The following is a 14,353-nucleotide window of genomic DNA, read 5'->3' on the forward strand; positions in this document are numbered from 1 at the left end:
CAAAGGGCGTTCCATAGTTTATGCGCGTGTAAAAGCACATTTTCCGCTCGTGAGTTGCTTGTTTTACGTGCTAGAATATTGACCCAAAGCTGACTCCATACTTGTCCCAAAGAGAGGAAAGTGCAATCACAACATAGGCCGTTGAGGAGGGGTTGGTTTCAATGTGACTTTCTGTTATTTCTATATTTTAAAAGGTGAAGTAACTTTTATTGTGCTAAAATAGTGGTGCAATTATTATTAATACAAATACAAGTTTTAACTTGTACCTTTTAAACAGTATAGCTACAAGTTAAAAAAAAAAAATGTATTGCTGTTAGGTTTTTTTCAGGTGAACTCGCAACTGCTTCCAAGGAACTTCAGGAGAAGTCGTGTTTATGCTGGCCTCCTCCCAAACAATTCTGAGAAAAAAGGAACTCCATGTTTACTTGAATGACTTCCCTTTGTAGAAAAGCAAATGTCAAGTGTCTGCAACACTTGACATTTGCTTTTCTACTGGAAGTGCATTCTAGAGAATGCTCATTTATTTTAAACAGACCGTGATATATTTTATTTGTTTACATAATATAAGCACATTTTTTACTGGAACTGGGATGAAGATTTGATGATAGGAATCTCTGCCTCCTGAAGAACATTTGTTTATGTTGTTAGCATCACATTTTGAGCTGCTCTATATGTGATATTACCAATGGATAACACAACCCAGTCTCACGGCATTTCGTGTTCACCAACACGATTTTAATCTATTGATTCGTGTTCACCAACACGATTTGCCCCTTTTTTTCGTGTTGCACAGCACGATTTTAAAAGCAATGTATTTCTACTGGTAATGTTTTTCGTGCCTGCAGGCTGCAGCACGTCTTTTTCTTCCGGTCGGGTCGTGGAAGAACCGGAAGCTGTGTGGTTCATAAAAACATGTTCTTACTCAATATCAAGCCACAGTTATTGCTTTTATTTTAAATCGTATAATTTCGGACTTTTGTTGCCGTCTGTGAGGAAAATAAATGGGGCTCAGAGCCTCAGGATACTGAAATCTTGTATTTTTTAAATCTGTTTTTTCCTTCTAATTTGTTATTCTTTTCAAAATAACACACTGTTATTTACTCACCAATAACTCACAATTATCCTTGCTTTTATTTATTGGTTTAATTCCATAATCTCGGGCTTTTTTGGCGTCCATCAGGAACTGAATTTCAAAAGAAATATAACCGGAAACAGACGTAGGCATTTCGAGCGATTACCCAAGATCCTCAGCTATGGGTTTAAGCTCGCTGATTGGATGTGTTAGCCACAATGCATGCTGGGATTTGGTGTTTATATTATATGAAATCCGGAAAACATTTTAAAAGAATAAAAGAATACTTAATTCCGAGTGCTCTTGCTTTTCTTTTTGAAAGTCATCACATAACGGCATTGTAATACACGGTTCGGCTGCATTACATATTACAGATCTGCCGTAGTTCTTTATTTAGAGAGCCCTGATGAGAAGACCTTTGGAAAAACTGGAAGAAATGGCGCCGAAACTGAATACTTGACGTGGATCATAAATATATCAACAATTAAACAACATCTTCAATTTCTCTTCACACAATACGTCTCCTTGCAGTATCAACACTAATTCCGCTGACTTTTACATTTGATCTAATTCATAGATAGGTTATATTTACACCATAACGGTGCACAGCTGATATAAAAGGACTGTAGTTTTTAAAGATATTACTGATTTTCTTTGAATGTAAGAATGTAAATACTGAGTCTGAAATAGTATAGCAATATGCTGTAAAATTATGTGAAAGCATGCATGAAACTATACATCTTCAGATGTTGTACATACACACTAATAATACAAAGTTATTATGGCTGTGTGTACCTTGTGTGCACCTCCTAGTGGTTAAAGCACGTTATTGAATTATTGTTTTTATGTGTTATATTTGATTAAAAAAATATTAAGAGTACATACTTTCATAGGGGGAAAGTATAAATATAGAAATATAGAATATAAAAAATCAAGAAGATACTATAAGTGATAAAACAGTTTAGTGCAGGATGTACACAGATATTAATAGGAGGAGGTGCAAAACAGAAAAACGAATTAACCTTTATTTAAATATTAAATAACAGATTAAGGTACAAACAAACAAAGTACTTAACGTCTAATATATTGCTTTCCTGAAATGTTAACTATGTTGAAGCACTTATTTGAACTGATATTATACATATGAATTATACTCTTATTTATGTAGATAGAATAAGAAATGTGCAGAATATGACAGTTTAATGGTGGAGGACGGTACACACATATTGATAGATGTCTTGTAATGTACTGTTGAGGAACCGGCTGTGACCCAAGTTTTTCATTCATTGCATAACTACACCGTAGTTGTGTATGATATGTCAATAAACCTTTGAAAATCTTGAAAGGGATGTGCAAAATAGCCATAATATACAGTCTTTAATTAACTATTAGTAGAGAATAACGAGTAATGAATATACTTTATTACTTGTTTCCATTCATGTCAATTGCAGATACATGTTTAGTCTTCTCAAGCACCAACTATCAAATATCTCTCCTGATTGTTGGCACTTGACAATCACCTTACCTGAATTTTACTCAGGTGTAACTAAAGTCTGATTTAAGGGTTGTTTATATTTCACATAATTAATCAGAATCTGCAAAGTAACTCAAATAAATGCAGTGGAGTAAAAATACCAGGTTAACCTCTGAATTGTAGTGGAGTAGAATTTCAAAGTAACAATGAGCTGTCATGTGGGAATACGGCATTAATATAATGCTGCGCATTATGGACACAAGTGATTTTCACCCATTTATCAATTATATGTTTTACATTTGATAACACCAATGTGTTTAATACTGGCAACTTCTAATTGTGGGAAAAACGAAAACGTTCAGTAGAGACGTTCCATAGAACATTTTGCGAAACACAATAGCCAGCATGTGTAGTTCTGGGGGGGTGTTCGATTCCAGTTTTGGATAGTCTGGCGTGGTTTCGTTCCATTTCACACAGCTGTTTGACGCTGTAACCTTACGGGGACTGTAGTCCTAAACGATAGCTGGGGATTATGGGTAGTGTAGTGTCTTCGGCTATCCTAAACTCAGAAATGTTGACAATCGCAATGATGCTCGAAATGTCCCTGATAGGCCTACGTCTGTTTCCGGCTATTTTTATTTTGAAATTCAGTTCCTGACGGACACCAAAAAAGCCCGAGATTATGGAATTAAACCAATAAATAAAAGCAAGGATAATTGTGTGTTATTGGTGAGTAAATAAAAGTGTGTTATTTTGAAAAGAATAACAAATTAGGAAATAAGGAAAAAATATTTAAAAATACAGATTTCAGTATCCTGAGGCTCTGAGCCCCATTTATTTTCCTCACAGACGGCAACAAAAGTTCCGAAATTATACGATTTTAAATAAAAGCAATAACTGTGGCTTGATATTGAGTAAGAACATGTTTTTATGAACCACACAGCTTCCGGTCTTCCACGACCCGACCGGAGAAAAAGACGTGCTGCAGGTAGTAGAAATACATTGCTTTTCAAATCGTGCTGTGCAACACGAAAAAAAGGGGCAAATCGTGTTGGTGAACACGAATCAATAGATTAAAAGTCGTGTTGGTGAACACGAAATGCCGTGAGACTGGGTTGGATAACATGGCTTTTTATCATGTGAATGGTGCTGCTTGCGATGATGAAACACAGAGAATTATAAATAGCTCTTGAGACTTTTAGTGTTTTTTCATCTGCCTTTCCTGCCAGTAAACCAATATCTCAAAAACGACTGTATGGATGGATTGTATAATGCTGTATTAAGGGTTATATTTTGGAGAAAATACGGGAAACTGCCCAGTTTGAGCTCACAATGCATAATTTTTCAATTCCAATCTCATTTCAGTGAGAGCGAGGGACGAACTGGGCAAAAACTAGTGGAAGAATAGACATAACCAAGTCTGAATTCAAGTTGCAAGTTTTTTCCATTTGTGAAGTTTTACTTGTCGTACCACTTTACATTTCACTCTGAATATTGCCATTCCCCTGCTCTATAATATATATATTTTAACCTCCAATGTCACTTATAGGAAATTCTGTTATTGGCATGAAATGTTGTATAGCGACTAGCTGATGAACAGTTGAACAGTCAGATATTTCCTTCAGGGGTTGGTGGAGACCAAAAACAGAGCATAAAGCTGAGTGAATATTGGACCCTACCTGTTAAATGAATGCTAATGTTGTATCTGCTGAATGTAAAGTCAACCGTTGGCTAAATGATCCACTAAAACAACATTAGAGAGTGACTGAGTGTCTGTGTGAAGCTGCCAAATACTCTGTTAGTGCAGGTGTAATATTTATACTGAATCCTACTCTCAAAGCATCATTACTGAGGAATCTTTATAAAGTATAATTCACAACTCATGTGCAATAATGATGCTGTAAAACAGCTTTTTCATGTACTACCCCCCTGCTTTACTGTATTTTACACCCTTTGTAACCAAAAACAACCGCAGCGACGGATGACGTTGTGCCTTCCAGGGGCCCCTGAATGATTTCCTCCTCTCTGAAGTGCGGCGGTTCGACCGAGGGTCACAGTCTGAGCCTCATGAACTTCCACCTGCTTAACTGGAAGTCATTGAAAGGACAATGAGCCATCACAGGTGGGGCTGTAAACAATCAGCCCGCTGTTTAACTGCTTTGTCATCCAATGTAAGGCTGTGGAAAATATGTTACTCTGTGGGGCAGCGTGTTATGCTACATAAGAAGGGAAACAGATATTTTTATGGATGTAATTACAAGCTTGCTGGCAAAATAAACCAAACATTCATTGATAAGCAAAGTGCTCTGAGCGCTTCATGAATAGTTGCTCTTCAAAGAGTTTGTGATTTTAAGGTGTAGGTGCGTGTTTTGATGCCCAATGCCACAGGTAGCACATAAAAGAGATTATGCAGTTATGTAAGCAGATAAATTAGGAGCTGCCAACCCTCACAGTATTCACGGTAGAAGAAAGTGCACGCCCCTGCACTAGACTCTCACAATCAGACACAAAGCTTTTTGTTTTGTGACAAGAAAAGTCAAAACTCACTTTGCCATGTCTTATTTCAGTCTACACTCCTGCTGCTGTCGCAGCTTCAGAAATATGAAAATGCCATTTCTGAGGCTTCGGCTCTAGCATTAAGCCTCTTAAGGCCCTGACACACCAGGCCGAAATCGGCCGTTTTCGTTAGTCGGAAGACGAAGCGTGCCCTGTCGCCCAAACTCAATTGGTGTGTCCCGCACCGTCGGACGTGACACGCCTTATTTGGCCTTTCATGACAAAGAAATCACTTTGATTGGCTGTTCAGCTAGCGAATCAGTGCATGAGAAGCGAAACGGTTGCTTGAGAATGTCTTCCACAAGCAACACTCCAATGGCTGATACAGTAGCTCCAGTACCGCACGAAACATGTTTTCGATGGACGAGAGTGAAAATGGAACGCACACGCTATTTGTTGTTTGTTTAGATCACGCAGTCTGTTCTTATTCTCTGTCTTCCGGTTGTTGCCTCTTTTGAATGACAAATACACACTACCACTGGTAAGGAGAGTTATTGCCACTCACGCATCCGCAGTTCGTACGTGCTCGGTTGAAGTCTTTGCAGTGTGTTCCAGTGCGACACATGGCCAAGACGCAGGAGAACACGGCGACGCAACAGTCGGCGTCAGGGTCGGCGAGTGCTCTGGTGACTGCTTGGTGTGTCAGGGCCTTTACACACCAAACTGACACCAAAGAACACGTCCCAACGTTGCGTCGCCTCACGTCTCCTGTGTCTTGGCCATGTTTCGCACTGCAACACACCGCAAAGACTTCAGCCGACGGCCAAGTTGCACGTACGAACTGCGCATGCGTGAGTGGCAATAACTCTCCTTACCAGCAGGCGGCGGTAGTGTGTATTCGTCATTCAAAAGAGGCAACAACCGGAAGACAGACTGTGTGATACACAGAGAGAAGAAGAACAGACTGCGTGATATAAACAAACAAAAAATAGCGTGTGTGTTCTATTTTCACTCTACAGCAAGAAGCTCATGGGGCTTTCCCGAACCTGTGTCGAGAGCTGGAGTTAAATGAAATCTCAGATCTGCCTTTTTAATAGTTTGTTTGGGTCCCTCACTTCCGTTTCACTTCTCATGCACTGATTCGCTAAGCTGAACAGCCAATCAGAGTGATTTCGTTGGCCGACGGCCTCCCGATTCAACATGTCGAATCGGCGGCGGAAGGTCTCGGCACGGCCGAAAAGACACAACGGTGCAGTACACACCAATCTGAGTAGGGCGACACGACGCTCATCGACGGCCCGACATCTGTCGACGCCGAAAATTGGCTTGGTGTGTAAGGAGCTTTACAGACAATGTTTACATATAAAACAACAACAACTTTACCTACTTTGTATCTATTTCCCTTCTTTTTGAGTCTGGTGTTTGGATTGAATACATGTTTTGCGTTTCCAGACATCTAAAGATGCCTCTTTCTGCATGCAGCCAGCTTCATGCAGAAAACAAAGAAAAAGCAGTGTTGTTTACACATAATCTGGGTGTACGAGTGTATGGCTACATTTTGAGCTAAATAATAGACTCAGAGTGTGTGTCATAATCTTACAACCTACCTGTTATGTTACATCCCTGTACACATACTTTAAAATCAGAAGCAGCTCAACGTCAAAGATAAGAAATCTGTTTCTGTCGAATTTAAAACTTGTTGGAGGTTTTATGTGAGTGGCCACATTCATTCAGATCATTAATGCAGCCAAAAAGAATTATATTAAATGCAGTGCTTCTGTTTTTTTTGTCTGGTTTTGATATATGACAGCTAAACAATAATCCAACAAACTGATCATCCAGGAAGAACAGCACTATGGGTAGAAATTCAGCTTCCCTATTCATTGCCTCTGCTGGCTTGGGGTTCCTGGAAAAAAAGTTGAATCCGGCTTAAATTGGTTTGATTGCAATGCAACTGTGTCAAGCTGCCCATGACTTTACAACTTATTATGCAATTGTTTCAGATTTGGATAGATACTAAATTGCTATTGCAGGCACAGGCAGGCCAAAGGTCCAAAGTATCACGGTTTCACCTACAAAATATTGCTTAAAGAGGCACATACCAACTAAGAAACAGTATTACCACAAAGAGGCATTAAAGGACTACAAAGAGACTCTAAGAAATGTTAGGGAATAATTTGCTTAGGTATTCAACCTTCGACCCAGTTAATCGTTTTCTCTTTACTGTCTCTTTTCCCACGGCATAGGTCTACGGCCTTGGGTATTGCTGCTATCTCTCTTAAGGAGGGGCAACTTGGGCGCATTGTTGTTGCCAGTCTATGACAGAGCACAAGCCGCCATGAGGTCGTTTACTGTTCAGGAACGTAGCTTCCCTGGCGAACATTCCTTCCTATGGACGAGAGCTCGAGTTAGATTCAGGGTCCATAATTGTTTGGTCTCACTGATAAAGAATGTTGATTATTACACTCCGAACTAGTTAAAACCTCGAGCTGCAGAAGAGTTCTTCAGAATTGGTTTGGCAACCGCTGTGTCAACTCGTGACACACCACCTGTCTTGTCAATTCTCCGGCCGTAGCTCCAAATAAACCATCAGTGTTTGCCATCAAAGCTCCAGCTGTCCTCGTGCCTCTCTGAGTCCTGACTCTCCATTGCTACAGAAGTTTCCCCCACAAGAAACAGGGACAAACTCTAAATCACTTCAAAAAATGGAGGAAAACACCCACAAAATGACCACAAAGACCAGCAAAACTACAACAAAAAGAGGCTATACAGAGTATAGAGTCTGTGTGTCTTGCTCTTATGTAGGGGAAGTTGTGGGGCCCCTTTGCATGTCTGTGCCCAGGGGCCCATCATCTCATAATCTACCCATTGTTGCAGATAAAAAACAGAATTGTAAAATCCTTCCTCACAAGCCACTGAGCAATGTTCTGTGTTGGCTAATGCTTCACATCACGGCTCTATTACTCAAGCAGGCCTTCCTGGATTGCACTCATTGGTTGTTTGTTGAAGATGCATACGTCTGAAGGCAGTTTAGACACCAAAACACTGCACAAAGTCTTTAGTGGATGACATTGCTTTGCATTGAGACAGGTTATATTATTTTGGCTGACAATAATGTGTTTTCTCCACCAGAAGCCCCACTGTGCCAACACAGTGGTCCCATTCATACCAAATGAGGGGGCTGAGATATCTTCCCTTTAAAGCGTTACGCACCGTGATGGGCAGCAGAGAGCCATGTAAACCAACTGTAAAATGTGTGCATTTTGTTGGGTTGATGTGCCAAACTCACAAGTACAAACATCTAACAAGGTGCGCGAGTACACATTTGTTTGCCAAACATTTAAATGGATGTACTACTACTTAAATTCAAAGTATATTGGGCTCCAGGAAAGGAAAGATGATTCTGAATCGCTAATACTTTCTCTCTCTTTTCCCTTATTCCTTTGGGTCAGATGCTTTACTGTTCTTTTTACATAAACTGAACTAAACTCCTGCCTCTCGCATGAACACTTGTCTGTTGGATCCACAGAAACGAAACACCCGCAGTTATAATGTGATTGTGCTATGATCGACTCAAACGGCTCTTGGCTGCGCTTTGATGTGAGGCGAGTATTACTCATTTTGTATCACTCTCACTCTTATCGGCACTCATCCAGACGTTTAGCCTCCCCTCTTTAATTCTACGTGCAGAGGAAAACAATGATGGTCCTCATGGGAACAGCGTGGTAAGTGCATCCTCCTCTGCACGCATGTGGAGAAAGAGGAGCAAACACACTCCTCTCTCCTTAGAGCTGAGGTCATCGCAAATGAGTTAATTAAAACGGGTTGTTGCCAAAACATTAGATCATACCCCCGGCTTGTTTTGTCATTAGCTGAACCCCCAAGCCCCTCCGTTGGCCCCCTCTCTTTTGGAAAGGGTAACATGAAGGAGGTAGAACATGCCAGTAGAGCTGTAATCTTACAACTTTCCATCATATCATCAGCTCTAGAAAGTTTTTAATTTTAGGATAAGAAATGTTGTAGGCCTGAATATTAAAGTCTGGTTCACTTTAGACAGCCTAAATGAAAAGGTGGTACCGCAGTATCAGGTCTAAAACCACCAGACTCACGGGCAGTTTTATTCCACAGGCCATAAGACTATCAACCACTTGACCTTTTTAAAGAACATCCAATGTCCTGTGTTGCACTGTTGGAGGAGCCTGTGACCTACGTTTTTCATTGACATATCTACTGTAGCTAATGTGCTAATGACAATCAAGCCTTGAAACTTTAAAATATTATATTATTAACAATAAATCCATGTTTTTCGCGTGTTCTCAATCAATGTATATAAAGCTGTTAAATAAATGTAAACATATTTACATTGTGGTTGTGGTTAAAGGTGGGGTAGGTAAGTTTGAGAAACCGGCTCGAGATCGCGAGAATTTGAAAATACACAACCGGGCTGAAGTCGAATAGTCCATTTAGCTTAGGAAACTTCCTAAAGGAGTGGAATGACCCGGAAGTCCCTCAGTGGCAGCCATGATAAGTGCCGTTCGAATTCTCTAGAATGATGAGAATGATAGGAAAGGAGGTTTCAAACTTCCTTTATAACCTCCTTTAGCTTAGGAACCACTGGACCTCCCTAACTGACAGGAGAAGCGAAAATGCTGCCCCACAATGCCTTGCAGCCGCAGCATTTGCCGTCACTCAACAGTCGACCGTTCACGGAAACAACCGATTATGACCGAGAAATGATATCATGAAAGTTACGGTGCTTATTAAGCATTTTAAAACGTATGTGGTAAGTTGCCAAAGTGCTTTGTTTTGAACGTTCATCAGTATTATAATCAAAAAGAGAAATATTAACGTTAGTTTTTACTGAAATGATCAAATAAAGTCAACATTTCACAGTCTTTACTGAGCTGTGTGGGGTTTGTTCAACTTTTAAAAGATGTTTGAATGGTGATATACACAGTGATAGATGTTAAGGACTAACGTTTATAATAAATACATTTATATTGATTTTAAGATCTTTAGTTCATACAATCATACGTATTGGGATCATTGGTATTAATGTGGACCGGAGGGAGAGGGGGACGAGCAGAAGTTTCACTTTCCTTTTTTATTTCAATTCCAGCTTTGGTCATGAAGAATATGTTTCTCTGAAGTCCACGTTCATAAAGCAAAGCAGCAGCATCAGAGCACGGTGCAGAGTCTCCAGATGAGTTCACAGTAGTCCCTCGTTCTTATTAAACATCCATGTTGTAGTCCGCTGTATAGAAAACTGTAGTTTCCATAGTTCCCCCACAGCAGCAGACGCACATTCATGACGTCCGCTGGCGCATCATAAACACGTCGGATAGTGAAAGTGCATTCGGATTCTCTAAAGTGCCGCAGTCTCTTCTCCTAAGTCCTTTTGAATTCTCCTGTCCACTATCTCTTAACCCCGTGACCTTTCACTCAGAGGTCAAGGAATAGACTTATAGGGTTAGAACTTAGGAGCTGATCTTTGGACTATTCGACTGCAGCCCCGGAGAAAATCTGCCACTTCCTTATAGAGCCCCTCCTCCAACACACACGAACACGCACATGACCAATGAGGGCACGAGATAAGTTTGTGCCCAGATGGAAGGCTGACAGGCAGGTAGGCCATCCATAAAAAAATGGAGACTTTTAACAGTATTACGGCTTCTACAGATGAATTTTTTTTATGGATTTTTTGTCAAAGCACTTAAGATATTCATTGCTATCGGGATGTTAAGAGCATTCCATGGAATATAACAAAAAGTGTATCTCGAGCCGGTTTCTGAAACTTACCTACCCCACCTTTAATATTGTATGCTTATTGTTTTCTAAAATTACATAAATGAATAATGTTCTTATTAGGGCTGGTTATAATACTTAAAATGAAGTGATAATACAGTGATAAAACCTACTGAGGGCAGCACCTCTGAAGCACAAGGGAAAAGCCTTTTCAACGTTCAACCTTTGTCATTTTGTATTATGTTCATGCTTATATTCTCGCGAGAAGACGTGGTTGCCAAGGTACCGAGCATGCAGCGTCCTCCAAAATCTGTAAATGGCCCAGGCTGACCAATGAGGTTCAACCCGACCGTACCACAATGGGGACCATTTTAGGGGTGCGCTAAATCTCTTTCGTAAATAAACTAAAATGTAATGGGAATTTAACATTTCACAATCAATTAATATACAACGTCTCAAAAGCATTGATTCATGACTCATTTTAAAGGTTGTTCTGCGATTCATAAGTGTACATCACAAAGTCCAGCTTTGTTTTACAGCGCTGGAACTCTTTTATGGTATCAGCCGCGCGAAGATTGAAAGTGTCTGTGAAAGTGGACACCTTCTGTCGTTGGTATAATAGTCTATACAACCTGTAGCTAGAATGAACTGCTTCGACACTTCTCATAAGAACAACACACATTCCATCTTCCAAAAAGAGCTGTAGAGTACGGGTAAGTACGTTTTTCTTAATAACAAGTGGTCACATGGAAAAATGTGCGTGTTGTTTGTAAGCTAACATTAGCATAACAAACGTAAACTGCATGGAAATTGGTATGAAGTCACCACGATGCCCCTTGCAGTTAAATATGTATTTAAAATACAACGTTATCTTCGAGGACGGACAAAATAGTTTTGGGATTTTGTGTCAACGTAACGTTTCAAATGCAATAATCTTTCCACTTAGTACCAAAGGGAACTACCAATGGTTCATTGTTGCACGTTTTACACCATGGTTATTTGCATGAGCTGCCTTTTGTAGGGTAGAGAATCATACCATTTCTGTAGTGCTGCTGCATTTGGCCCGCAGTGGGTGCGTAATCTGTTAGAGATCACCTCAGTCTCAGTTAGCAGAAGTGACTTTGCTGGGGAGGAGATCTTGGGAAACAGGCCTTAGTAAGCTGTGATTCCCAGAATAATTGTGAGGTACCATGATGCCTGTTTCATAAGAAGAGGAAGTCCGTCTGAGTGTAAGAGGATATGAGTCTAGTCTGGTTTAAAGGTCACACAAGGCTGTTTGGCTGTTAATGTATTAACACCCGGGGAAGGAGAGCTGTTTCTCTCTCCATCAGAGGAGGAGGTTAAAGCCATAGATGTGTTATTGTTGAATCATAAGCATATTGCCCTCTCTTTGAATCATCTTGGTGCCTGTCTTTTGCATGGAAGTAGAGTTAGATTTGAATGTTTGGTTGAATCCCATGTTTTCTTAACAAAACAGCCCACTAACTGGTTTGTCCTATTCCACAGAAACAGTTTGTTTTTCATAATATGACCCATTTTAAATGAAATATAACGTGAGAAACGGAGATGTATGTTGGCTTAATAATTGGCTATTTTAGAATTTTCCAAAAGCTGTTCACCTTGGGCAATGACAACAAACAAAGCACCTTTTAATCTCCATTCTTAATCATTCCCAGGCCAGGAATGTGCATCCTGCAGTCTACAGCAGTTGGTTTGCTTGTCAGCGTGGAGTCTTTTTTTTTTTATGGGCCGATTGGGCCCCTCTGTGAGAGAGCATTCATCTTGAGGAAAAACAAGAAAAAACAGTCGGCATACCCTGTTTCTGTTTAAATGGGAAAAGCATACTTCCCAACAGAGCAGGACAGGGTGCTTGTAGCGGTTATGCAGAACTGCAGACTGTTTTTCACATTTGTCTTCTAAAGAATCCGCAGAGACTTTGTTTCCTTCATTTAGAGAAGGGGAAACATCACATGTGATGAAGAGTAGTGGGTTGCTGATGTCTGGAAATAAGTTTATGGGGGTTTTAACCAAAGACATGGGCCCACCACAGCCCACTAGTGTCCTGTCCAGGGGATGTGCTTTTACATCAGTGGTATCAAAGCAGGAGATGGGCTTATGTAATGCATTCGAAAGATGTTGGCTTCTCCAATGGTAGCAGAGCCTTTTGTTTTATTCAGGGGCTTACATTAGCTTGATCAGCAGCTTCGCAATGCCAGTGGGCAAAACCATTTTTAGACTTGTGCTCAACTGTACTGCAGAACTGGAGTTTTAAAGGAACCAACATGTTTTCTTTTCATTTTGAACTTTTTAAAATGAGATAGACCTTCAGTAATTGGAAATGTTTTTGGAACAATGCCACTTTTGCTTCCAGATTCTCCAGATTTGCTGCTTTTCTGATTCGACACACTATTAAACAAAATATTTTTGGTATTGTTAAAAGGCATATACAAGACCTTTTTTTAAAGGCATGATATTTGGCACTAATGACAGGCCGTTTTCAATATTCATTTTATAGACTTAACAAAACACTTAAAAAAATTAACTATTTAGCAGATTATTCTATAATTCAAACAGTTTTTTTGTAGAGTTGTTTGTATTCTGAAACATTGAGGCTCCAATGGGAGAACACTTCTTAAATGTTAGGGTTAAAACATATAAATAAAAAGATTAATCATTTTGTTGAAAACCAAACTTGCTCTTAGCCCTTAAATGATGTGTGTTTGTAGAGTTATTCTTCAGTAATTTACTATCGTTGAGGTTTGCTTCATGAGGTTTTCTGTCTGCCCATCCTGTCCTAACTTTTCAGTATTTTGGTCCCGGCAGTGTGAAATGAGCTTGCCAGGGGAATCCTTTCTAATGAAGGACTATGGTGGAGGTCAGTGTCTGAAATATGCAGTTTGTGCTTAACATAGCTGCCACACACAGACTGGAACACTTCATGTTACATCAGCCCAGTTGTGATGGCATGTATAACAGAGTAACACTGTTGCTAATGCTGCTGATGTTCTCAGTTTTCTCTCAGCTCATCCAAAAGGTCTGACACAACACCAAGCCTGTGATTAGCTGGAAGAAAAAAACATGTTCCTTCCAAAAACCTACATACGATCCATCACAATGAAAAGCCAGGAAATAATAGTCTTGTGGCCTAGACTTGATTATGCTCCTCTAACTGTGGTCTGTAATATTATAGCCAACATCTTTGTTGAAGAACAACATAGGAACATTTGTTTTGTTTTGCTTTGCAGACTGACCATTCTTAAGTTCTTAAGTTTCAAAGGAATACAATGAGGGCTATGTTGGTTGAGTTTTTCCAGGACGAACATGGCAAGTTTGAAGTGTTGAATCCTGCATTGTTTGAGAAAGAAGTGCTGAAGTGACCCAGAAACTGCGTGGCTTTAGTCCTCATGTTTACTGTCTGACTGCTATCAAAGTCATACTTTTGTTTTGCTCACTTCCTTGCTTGTCTGTCTTCCTGTCTCTCTCTTTCTATGTACTTTCAGACCTCTGTCTGTATTTCTCTTTTTGGCTGTCGTCTTTCCTGTGGTGCTAGCTGTATAGATTGGGGC

General features: G+C 40.0%; 1 protein-coding gene across 2 annotated transcripts in view; it reads left to right on the forward strand.

Annotated features, from left to right (window-relative positions):
• Window positions 1-11,397: 11,397 nt before the first annotated feature.
• LOC117450032 (protein FAM110A) overlaps window positions 11,398-14,353 on the forward strand; it is a 31,835-nt gene continuing 28,879 nt past the window's right edge. The window contains exon 1 of one of the 2 annotated variants that reach the window (XM_034088007.2): window positions 11,398-11,500. The gene's annotated coding sequence lies outside the window, so the exon portion shown is untranslated. The remainder of the gene's footprint in view (window positions 11,501-14,353) is intronic. The other variant, XM_034088005.2, reaches the window with a different exon arrangement.

This window comes from Pseudochaenichthys georgianus, chromosome 7 (assembly GCF_902827115.2).
Source record: "Pseudochaenichthys georgianus chromosome 7, fPseGeo1.2, whole genome shotgun sequence".
Classification (NCBI taxonomy): domain Eukaryota; kingdom Metazoa; phylum Chordata; class Actinopteri; order Perciformes; family Channichthyidae; genus Pseudochaenichthys; species Pseudochaenichthys georgianus.